Source organism: Polypterus senegalus, chromosome 14 (assembly GCF_016835505.1).
Source record: "Polypterus senegalus isolate Bchr_013 chromosome 14, ASM1683550v1, whole genome shotgun sequence".
Taxonomy (NCBI): Eukaryota; Metazoa; Chordata; class Cladistia; order Polypteriformes; family Polypteridae; genus Polypterus; species Polypterus senegalus.
The window spans coordinates 11,934,335-11,946,519 of record NC_053167.1 but is presented as its reverse complement, the minus strand read 5'-3'; the positions used below and the strand labels follow the sequence as shown (position 1 = coordinate 11,946,519).

General features: G+C 38.2%; 1 non-coding gene across 1 annotated transcript; it reads left to right on the top strand.

Moving 5' to 3' along the window:
• Nucleotides 1-330: 330 nt before the first annotated feature.
• trnal-uaa lies at nt 331-414 on the top strand. Its single transcript has one exon. It is a non-coding gene; the product is annotated as a tRNA-Leu (tRNA).
• Nucleotides 415-12,185: the final 11,771 nt, after the last annotated feature.

Genomic DNA, 12,185 nt, shown 5'->3' with positions numbered 1-12,185 from the left:
TTTTAAAATCTAAAGACATAAATAAAAACAGACAGCCTGGTGGAACCAAAACTTAATTGAATTACCCTTTTCGGTAACAGAAAAAACTACTATTTGACCATCTTCAAGATCGCTTTACACTGACCAATGGAAGATATGACCTGATGTTAAAAGATTTATGTGTGAACCGTCTCTTGCATCAGCAAAATGCCTGATCAGATCACACAGCTGTGACCGCTGAAGTGTGAATCCCGTGTCTGGAGAGGTGATCAAAACATGTTTTTGAAGGAGCTGAAAAATGACCACAGTATGCGTGGAGTGGCGAAAGAGTGTAAAGCACCTTCATCTGCCACCAGAATGGCCAAGGGGTTAAGCTGTTGGACTTAAGATCCAATGGGCAAAATGCTCACGTGGGTTCAATCCCCACTTCTGGTAGCTGGTTATTCAAGCGTGCCTAATTCACTCTCTGTGTGTGTCTGGCTGCAATTTCTAACTTTTAGAAAGTTAAGCAAAATGCTTCTGCAATGTGGATTCTTAGCTCAGCTGAAAATACATAAATGTACTTGATTATTTAAAATGGGAGGTATTTGATAGAAAAGGGTTTGGTTTAGATAGATTTTCTTTATAAATTAAAATTTATAATTATAAAGCAAAGGATAGATTTTTTATACGTGATTTAAAAGGGAATTGCTGTATACTCTTTACCTCTGTGTGATTTTTAAAACACTTATATCGAACTAGTTATCTCGTGCTTTACACGCATTACTTAAAATCCTTTAACTTCAAAAGTTAAAAAGCACAAAACTTGCGTCTAAGCTAAGGAGGGGCTGCGTGTGTTCAGGGCCTCACACAGCTGGGTACCCATCAGCTTTGAGCTATACAGGCATATGCCTGCTCATACGTGAGCAGGGATTCACCCAGCGGGATATTTGTCAGCTTCGAGCTACATACACTTGCCTGCTCTCTACACACTGAGACATGATCGCTGGGCCTGTCTACGGACCTTTCCATGAGTAACCTGATTCACAGCTGCAGCTGTAACAGTGCCTTTCTGTGAAAGGATTTTCTGTAAGATGAGGAAAGGCTGATTAACTGCAGGACCTGTAAGAGCTTTTGATAGAAAAGATTTTACAAATTATAAAGCAAAGGTTAGATAGATATTTTAATCTTGTGATAATATTAAAATAATAATTAGATAGATCCAGATGCATGATCCAACAGAGTATATACAGGAACATGTCTGGACAGGTCGATCAGGCCTCGGGCTCATAGCTAGGTCGTTCTTTTGATATAAAGGGCCTCGGCAGAAGGGGCAGGGAGGGGACTGACAACCAACAAACAGGTGTTGACAGACAGAGGGGCATCATCCATCAAACTACTCATGACACAAAGCCTGAGCAATTAGGTGGAGGTCGGGTGAATTAAGGCGGGATCAACACCCATCAAACTGCTCTTGACACAAAACCGGGCCAATCAGCTGGAGGGGGTGAAAGTCTGGGCGGGGTTAGGGAGGGGACAGGTTGTAATTCACCAATCAACCAACAGGTGGAGGGGTACATCATTTAAATCCACCAATCAGAGGAAAGGAGGAGGGCCATCAACTCATCAATCATCTTTGGTTGACATTTTGACAGAGTGTCCTTGGCTATATACTACTCACAGGCAAAGAAAGGATTCGTGAAGCCATTTAAAGTTTGGCACCCATGTGAACAACAGTTATAATAAAACAAAATAATAAAGTAAAAAAATAATTTAATAATAATTTAAGGCAGCGTTTCTCAACCTTTATGTATTTGCGACCCGAGTTTTCATAACAGTAATCACACCCCCCCTAACATTTTTTTGAAATGTAGATGCATATTTTATTTTACCTACTTAACTTTTATCAACTTTTATCTAACTCTATATTTATTATTCTAGTATCAGAATGTAGTTTAAGTTAATTTGTTTTGGTTTCAACAGATGTTTTTTTCATATTTTTGATTCTTGTTTTCTTTTTTTCACATCTTCGCGCCCCCCCTAGGGGCCCACCTCACAGGTTGAGAACCACTGACTTAAGGGACTTATTATACGGTACTATACATATGGTCATGCTTGAATACATAAATCTGTATCCAGCAGGGGGCATTAGTTTCCTTGTTGAAATGAGTTCCTTTGTAATTAGCGGCGTGTTACATAACCCAAATCTATACAGATATGATATTAACAGGCAATACCCCTCCCTTAGTGATACGGCTAAGAAATAACATGGGAGAAATAACAGCTTTGTTTAATGACGGCTTACAATGCATAACAAATGAAGGAAGCCAATGGCAAATACTCAGTTCAGGAGTGGGGGCCCGATGTGTAGTGTCTGCCATTTTTGTCACTGCATTGGAAAGATTGTTCAGATTGGATGACATTATCTCCCATCCGTCCGTCGCCTTCAAAGGTGTGCCGGGCAATGTTCCCAGGCTTTATACTCTTTCTTCATGTGCAGGGCCACACTTAGGTGAATCATGCAATTCCAAACAAGGCAAAGAGGATACAGTTTCATGCTGAGGGTGACACACAAAAATAGTATACAATGGTCATCAGTGTGACTGCCCATTTCGCAGTTGTATCCAACTTGTCTTGTCTTAAAATGCTTGCCTAGCAGTTTTTATATGGTGAACCCCTGTGTGCTAAATCTGGCTCTGTGTCAACTGTGCTTGTGAGTTGAAATGATTTGCACAGAGGACAGTGACATATTAAACTTATGTTACAATACACAGTATCTCATATTAGCATTCAGATCATTTCACAACCTTGGGGCCCCATAGCTAAAAGCTGAACCTCATCCTTTTGTTTTCATAATCTTTAGAATCTTTTGGTGGCTAGCACCTTAAATTCACTGGTCCCCCCTTTTTGTTGTTCCCTAGAACAAAAACAATTACATTCAGGTATGTTTGGGGAAAGGACAAAAAGGTTTGTACAAACCCTTTAAAACTACTGAATCAATACAAGAGAATAATGGAAATGGTTAATAAATAATCCTGTAATTATCCTTCTATTATGTCAACAGATGTAATTGTTTATCTTATTTAAATTTTTCAAATTAAGGATTACTTCAGACTAATAACATTATTAACTAATAATATTGCTCTGATGTTAAAGTAGGCCTCAAACCATGTCTCAGCCTGCAACCTGCTAACCTGCTAAAGGCCATAGGGCACACCCATCATGATCACATCTCAAGGTTTACTTGATCCACTGACAGGGTGGCTTCTCCCTCAGCTTGGGTCATCTCAGGAATGTCCGTTCTCTTTCATCCCTCTCTTCTCAGGAGGTAGATGCTGGAACTGAAAGCTGTTGCAATAAATGGAGGTTTACTCAGTTAACTATCTGATTATACCTTGTAGACAAAACATCCAGTAGTAAGATGAAAGGATCCAATTGGGTCTGGTCTTTGTTACTATATTATTGTGCTGAAGGCAAATCATCTGCTGGTAAAAAACATAAGAATGTTCTCATTAGTAAATAATATTGCAATATTCTAGCAATAATTGGATGATCCTATAGGAGAGGGCACTATTTATTGTGCCAGTCATAGTATTAGTATTTGTGTAGTATCAGGTGTAAAGTTCTGCTTATTTCATTAATGATTAGAGTAGACTGCTAATTTGATTGAATTATACTTGTATCTTAGCCAAATTATTTTTAATGATTAAAAGTGAAATCTGAAGATGATAAGAATAATGTAAAGTTTCCATTCATCATATCCATTACGTTCAAAATGGATCCCTCAATAAAAAAAATTTCCATAGTTGTATCTAGTTTGGCCATTGTTGTGAAAACCACTCAACTGTAACCATATCCAGCACAAGTATAAATAAAGTTCATCTTAATATATGCCAAGGGAAAAAAAAACATTAAATGGTAAATGGCCTGTATTTGATATAGCGCCTAACTAGAGTTCAAGAACCCCCCTAGGCGCTTTACAACACAACAGTCATTCACCCATTCACACACACATTCATGCGCTGGTGATGATAAGCTATTACATTGATCTCACGATATTCAAACTTTTGGCACATAACCTTTGATATCATGAAAATAACTTTGCAAACTAAAACAAATTTAAAATCAACCTTTCCCCCCCTTAGAAGGAATGTGGAGCAGGAGGGTATCGGTGAGTGAAAGCTCATTAATTTTACAAGTTGATAAGAGCCAAATGTCATAACAAAGCATTTTATGGAGAACACAAATATATCCAGGGGTGCGAAGCAAAAACAAAAGAAAAGAAAGAAGGAAGTGTGGTGTATGAGTCAAAGAGCCAAGTTCTATGGAGATTCCTATAGAATTTTTTGGGCAGTATTTTACTTCCCTTTCTGATTCCAGTCTTGAATTGGAGCCTGGTTAATTTGACTAATAGGTAAGTTCTAGAATCTTTTCAATTCATTTCATTTGGGCGAAAGGATAAAAACAGGCCTGGAGAGGACTGTAAAATAAAATCAATACATAAATAATGCTTTGCAAGGGAATTGCAAATCTATTCAGTTATGACAACATTAGGGAATAACAGAAATGACAGTGAGTGACCATTATGGATATCAGATGACTGTGACGCTCTCATAGTAAATTATAGGGAAACCAGATTTTCAAAGTTACAAACCTGGACACTTGTGTAACATGTATGTACGCACATTAAGCCCATCATCATTTTTTCATGCTTTATGTAATCTTTATCAGAGAAGAGATCAGGACACAGAAAAGGAATACTACAAATGAACACATAGGATTCCACACAATGACTGATGTCGAAACAAATAAATGGCAGTACTCTCTGTTTGTGTCAGCTTTTTGGTCGTCCTTGGGATGCTGTTGAAATTTAATACAATTTCTTAATCAGTATGAGTTAGTCTCTGCCCTTTTATGAACTGGGAAACCATCCATTGTGGCTCCTGCATTGCAGACAATGCTGCCAAGATAGGCAGCAGCCCCTGCAGTCTCATACTGGGTGAAGGTGGCTTGGGGATGGATAAATCAATAGATGGGTAAGTATGTATGGCATATACTCTAATGAAGGACACTGTACAGTAATTATGTTGTTAGACTTAAGCACAGGATTTGACTACACAGGCTGGGCTTACAGACACTGTGCTTGCCTGGTTTAGTACTTACTTACCAAACTGATTCCAGTATGTGCAGAAATGTGCTAATGGTTCACCATCATTAAACAGGGTGGTCCAGATCTATTCTTGTGTTTTGCTCTGTACATGTTGTACTATTACTGTACTATACTATTCCATTGAATTCTTGAGGTGGTAATGATAGATTGGTCATCTAGATATGTGAAGAGAACTACTTGTGTCCTGTTCTGTGTATTGTATTGTATTTACTTCATTTTTTGACACCCATTGCACGCCAAACCTACCTGGAAAGAGGTCTCTCTCTAAATTTTCTTTCCCAATATTTCTTCCAATTTTTCCCCTAGAAATGTTTATTGGGAGATTTCTCTTGTCTCCTTAGGCATTGTCAGAGATACCTAGGGTGGCAACCCGGCCGGGACACCTAGTAGGACCGGAAGAGAGCTTACTTCCACCTCAGACGACTTGGGGGCGACCACCCCGGTTCCTTTGGGCTTTGGGGGCCACGGGTACAGAGTTTTGAAGCTCTAACCTGTAGGGGCCCGTGGTCACCGCCAGGGGATGCCTCAGTGCCTAGAGAGCCCTGGACCTCAGCACTTCCACCACACCCGGAAGTGCTAGGGAGAAGAGAATCGGGGACACCCGGAGTGCTTCCGGGTACACAGCCGGTGCTTCCGCCACACAGGGGCGTGTCGGCAGAAGGTCACTGGAGGACACCTGGAGTACATCCGGGTGCATATAAAAGGGCCGCCTCCTTTCATTTGATGGAGGAGAAGACAAGGTCTTGTTTTAGGTTTGGCTTGGAGAGTGTAAACTAGCATTTCAAAGACTGTGAGTGCATATGAAAAACATTTTCTGGTCAGATGAGACACAAATTGAACTCTTTATGCAGAACTCCAAGCACTATGTGTGCCAAAGACCAGGCACTGCTCATCATCCGCCTAATACCATCCCAGTGGTTAAGCATGGTGGTGGCAGAACTGAGGGAAGGTTGAATGCAGCCAAATACAAAGAGGTCCTTGAAGAAAACCTGTACAGAACCTCAGACTAGGGGGGCAGCTCACCTCTCAGTAAACAATAAATCAAAGCTTACAGCCAAGACAATGCTGGAGTTGCTTCAGAACAACACTCTGACTGTCCTTGAGTGGCTCAGCCAAAGCCCAGATCTAAATCCTCCAGAATATCTGTGGCAGGACAGATGCTTCCCATTCAATCTAATGGAGCCTGAGAGGATCTGCCAGGAAGAATTGAATAAACAGCCCAGTGCCTGGTACGCAAAGCTTGTAGAGACTTACCCAAGAAGACTTGAAGGTATGATTGTTGCTAAAGGAGCTTCTACAAAGTTTTAAATTAAGAGTCAGAATACTTAAATGAATCAGTGATTTCAGTTTTTGAATACATTTGCCAAACCTTTTTGAGGACATGTTTTCGCTTTGTCATTATGGGTTACTGAGTGTAGATTGATAGGCAAATTTCACCATGTGAAATGTAGAGAGTAAAGTGTGCGGAAAGTAAAGAAGTGTGAATAAACTCTAAGTTCTCAATCGGTAAAATGAAACCTGTGCTTCATTAGGAAAAACATTACACATTTCCTGTGTACAAAATAGAGAAACATTTGCAGAGGCAACTTTATTAAATACACCTCGGCTGTATTGTCATAAAGTTAATAAGGAAAAGTGGATGGAAGTGGTTAACATAATACCCTATACTACCAGATAGTTTCACTGCTGGAAAGGCAAAGTCTTCACGTGATCTGCTTTATAAGTCTTGAGTGAATATGGCTCCCAAGAATGAGGCGACCCAAAAGAAATGAATAACGCACATGTTACTCTTACGTTGTATTACCTGTGGCATTGTGCTCAGCATATATTGTCTGCTTGGACTTTGATTTTTCTCATTCTCGCTTGCTTTTTTATTATGCCTATAACTCCTACATCCAGAAAAATTCCTATTGCTATTTTAACAGCCAGAAAAAGGCAAATAAAACTGACCGTTGTTTATCTTTCTGCTTGGCATTCAGCTTAGATTTCACTTTGAAGAAAACATAAAAACAGTATCAGTTCTAAATGCATTTTACTTATAAATACCTGATTCCCTGCGTCTCCAAATACATTTTAAATAGAAACCACTTGTTATATAAACAGAGTCCACTTTCCTTTCTCAACATACTTCCTCTCTCTAAGTATTGTGTGAATGACAGCACAACTCCATCTTTTTCACAGCATTCAGAAAGGAATCCAAAAACGGGGATCGATATGAGAATCTTCTGCTGTCATCACTCTCCAGTGTTGTGTCCTTCTGTTTATGCTCAGTATATAAAGAAGTTATTTTTTGCTGCCTGCGTTCTTCCGGTGTAGTGCATCCGTGGATATGCAATTAGTAAATAAAATGAATGCCCTTTTCTTCGCTTTTTTTTCCATTAACAAATTGTGCTGGAATAAAAAAAAAAGATCTTATTTATGAAGAAATAAACCCTTTTATTGGGGGAAGGCACTTTAAGTGCTGCACTCCAATATTTATTTATTTTATTTTTCTGCTTTTTGAAAAAGCAGAAAGTTGGGCAGTCTAAGGTTATTTATTGTTAGAGAGCACAAGAGCACCACCCTCCCTATAACAAATTAAGTATTAATTTCCAAAATATTTTTTAAATTAAGATGCATTGCTGAATAAAGCTTGTTACTTTTTTCAACAAGGTTAATTTTTACCTCAATGCTTCAAACTGAGATTTCTGTGTAGATGGGATGCCCAAAGATCTACAACCCCTTCAGGAAGAACTGATACTAATGGGAGAGCACATTCCAAGCCATTAATTCATCCATTTTCTAATGTGCTTGTTCACTCTACTGTATCATTACAGGGCTCAATTGGTAGTTATGGGCACTAGGTAGGAGCTAACCCTGGGTGGGGAGCAAACCATTGAACAGAAATACTAACTCACCCATGTCAGTTGATCTTGTGATTCCATATCCATCTTTAGATGATGTATATTCGAGTATGCAATGGGGCACAATTTATACTGGCAGAAATAATCCTAGGCTATCAGAGGCCCACCGAATCAGAGTTTCTACTCAACTTAACTTTAATACCATTTAGATGTGGGAGACAATAAATGGAGTATCTGACACCCAATCAACATGAAAACTCCACACACATAGTGACAGGACCTTCATTTGAACCTGGTCTCCTGGTGTTGTGATGCAGTGGTGTTCACCACTCTGCAAGCTGGTTTTCAATGCATCATCAGTCACTTTCATGCTGTCATTCAAGTTCAATTTAACCCATTGTCATAACATATTTATCTGAAGGTTTTCTTTTAATTAAATTAATTCAGTTAATTCAATTCCACCCGGGGCGGGGTAAATGCTAAGTTATTGTCTGTTTTTACATGCATTTTTATTACTCTTTAATTTAATATTGTTTTTTGTATCAGTATACTGCTGCTGGATTATGTGAATTTCCCCTTGGGATTAATAAAGTATCTATCTATCTATCTATCTATCTATCTATCTATCTATCTATCTATCTATCTATCTATCTATCTATCTATCTATCTATCTATCTATCTAATTTTGCTTTTTAATTTTTTTGTTCAGTTCACTTATACATTGAATATCTCATAGTACTGAATATCTTATTCATTTAATATATTATAGCATTCTGGTCCCTACCTCCCATATTAACCAAATAAAACCTCAGCTGGTGATAGACCTCACAATAGAGCAGTTAGCTTACAACTCAACATTAAAAGGTATGAAGCAGATTTTGAATAGACTGCTTTCTCAGTCTTCAGTCTGATTTTCATCTTGGTCTCAATTTGACCTTTTACATGTAAGTGATATGAAATTGAACTGACGTGACAGGACCTCACAAACTGGCAACAGAACAAGAGTCAATGCATTGATCAGGAAGAAAACTCCAGCAAAGCATCAGAGGATTGATTTCTTGGGATTTGTAGTACATGTAGACCAAGTTGAGAAATATGAGTTCCAGCATTCCTTCATAAATCCTGGTCATCACCATGTCTTGTACTGTTCGCCATAATTTGTCAAGTGATCAATCTCTGTACTATCCTGTAAATTGCTGTAGTAGAGCTTAATTTTGAGGTTTCAAAAATTGTCTCTCTTGACTGACTACAGGCACATTTTTTTAATTTTATTTTGCGCCAGTTCTGTTGACCAACACGCTTAGATTTTTCAACCATCCCTCATAAACTTTTATCAAAGTTCCTTATTTAAGCAGACCAGGACCTTGACTGTCCTGCTCAGAAGAGGTTCACCACAAACCAGCCAATTCTCCAACTGCTGCCTGCAGACTACAGCCTAATGGTGCCTAATATAAGGAGTTGTGTCTGTATTTATCCAGTGTCTTAAAATTACTGCTGGAAATTGTACTAAAAGTTTGAGTAGGATAAGAGTTTCTCCTACCCCAGAGTAGGACATGAGAAGCAGTTATGAAGGTCCTACACCTGCTCCCAGTGAGGAGTGTAAGTTCACGTTTGAGAGTGAATGATGTCATAATTTTACTGCACACCAAGTCACAAAATGGCACTCAAGAAGGTGTTAATAAGTCTTCTTTTATTGGGAGATTTTGCATTTTAAAGTTGCCAATGTCTAGTGGTCAGATATCGAAATCAACCAAATCTTGATCTGCTCATATATTCTTTTGTAAGTTGAATTGTTGGACCATAAAGGCCCACTCTTTAGGCATGCATCATAAATCTGCCGCCTCCTTTCTTGACTACTGGTAGAACTTGCTGAAAGTCGCCTCCCAGTATAAAAGTATTACCGGCAAACGGTTGTTCGGAGCCAAAAATGTCCCGAAACGTTTCGTCAATTACATTTAATACTGTTTGTGGGATCATTGACACTTTCTCCCAAATTAATATTTTAGTCTTTTGCATTTCTTGCTTCATCTTCTTTTTCCATTTCAATGTAACATTTTCGTCTGTGATATTTAAAATAAGTTTTGTGAGCGTTTTACCGTATGGATGAAGAACTGCCGCTATACCTGTCCATGCTATCAATGCAATGTTTTTGCATAAGTGTTTGCAATAATGGACTAAACAATTATACAAAAATGTTTTACCTGTGACTCCAGGTACACATCTATGAAGAAAAAACGCTGATGAATTTCACTTAGAATACATTTTTGAATTGTGTTGAAAACTGCTCTTTGATCATCGTTTAATTGCAAGTACATTTCCTGATATAATTTTCCATGGCCTTCCACAGTTAAATCTTCATCTGCTATTATCTCTTTCTTTACCTCTGATTCCTCTATTTCATGTGGAAGTCCAATTTGCTGCATCGTTAACTCTTCTACTTCTAAAACTTCTTTGATGATCAAAAGAGCTGTTTGTTCATTAGACTTTTTGGATAATGGTCCTTTGAATGCTTCCCATAATTTTAAAGCATCAACTTCACCTGTCATAATTAAGTACACAAAGAAATGTCTTAATTTGTCAGGCATCATTACAGAAGCAGCATCAGACATCATTTTGAACATACAGTCGTTCGATTTACATAATCCAGTTGCTCATACCGCTTCTTGAGAAGTACCATACGTAGTTCCATCTGTAGATAGAACATCTAGATAAGAAGTTGCTCCTTTGATTCACATAACAACAATTTTAAATGAAACCATTCAATATCCTTTGATGATACAATATTTAATAGAGCAACATTTTTGCAATTCATTTTTCTTGGATGCCACACTCCTTTTTGTTTCTGTATGACAAAAGCATTCAGACGAATGAGAGGTGAGAGGACCGTGACTAAGGGCCGTCAACCGGAAATGGTTGAGACCAACTTGAAAAAAATGTCTTGGCAATAATCTTGATTTTCTTTAATAATAGAGAGATAATAATAGTCAAAGGGATGTGAAAATATTCAAGTAAATGGTGTTGCTGCTTAGGACAGGGGAAACACTTCAAAAAATAATGGTTACTGACACTAGTCATGGCTATTCTTGTGCTGTTGCATTTATTCTCCTGGTGTTCATGATCATCTTCCAGAGTTACATGCCATGTCGCTCTTCATGATTTCTCACCCATTTTCTGTGAGGTTGTTTCTATCCAGTGCTGTGAGAGACTCCACCTGTCTTCCTGAACCTTGTAAAGTGTAACACAAATATTAAAGATATTTGTGAAATGCATAGCTTAGCATACCTGTGTGACATTTACTGTTAATTACACATCCAGGCCCACCTATCTTCAGGGTAATATGCTGGCTGGCTATTACAATACAGTTTGCATGCATGGCCACCTGTGTATTGATAATGTGATAATGTTTGCAATTCACATATGCATGCTTATCCACACCTGGGGCAATGATCTTTATGTGAGTGTTATCAATCACACCAATAACAGGAGGAAAATCAGTGATTTAAATGAATGCAGATTGCTTTAACTTTACCTAGAGTGGTGGCAAAAATGTATAAATCTGTTTATTAACTCACTAACCCTAACCCATTGTAAGGGTGTTCTACGTTTGGTGCAAAATTTGACAAATGGTTGGTTGTGACATACCTAAACCAACATTATTGCAAAGCTGCATTTTCCTATGGCCAAAAAATAATGTTACAAATAATATCATTTCAGCTGACACCACATGGCTTATTTGCTTATACAGAATGATCACATGATGTACAAGATTTGGTATGAATATTATTCCATCTATGTCAAGTGAATATAATTTTATGAATATACAGTGCATCCGGAAAGTATTCACAGCGCATCACTTTTTTCACATTTTGTTATATTACAGCCTTATTCCAAAATTGATTAAATTCATTTTTTTCCTCAGAATTCTACACACAACACCCCATAATGACAATGTGAAAAAAGTTTACTTGAGGTTTATGCAAATTTATAAAATATTAAAAAACTGTAAAATCACATGTACATAAGTATTCACAGCCTTTGCTCAATACTTTGTCGATGCACCTTTGGCAGCAATTACAGCCTCAGGTCTTTTTGAATATGATGCCACAAGCTTGGTACTCCTATCCTTGGCCAGTTTTGCACATTCCTTTTTGCAGCACCTCGCAAGCTCCATCAGGTTGAATGGGAAGTGTTGGTGCACAGCCATTTTAAGATCT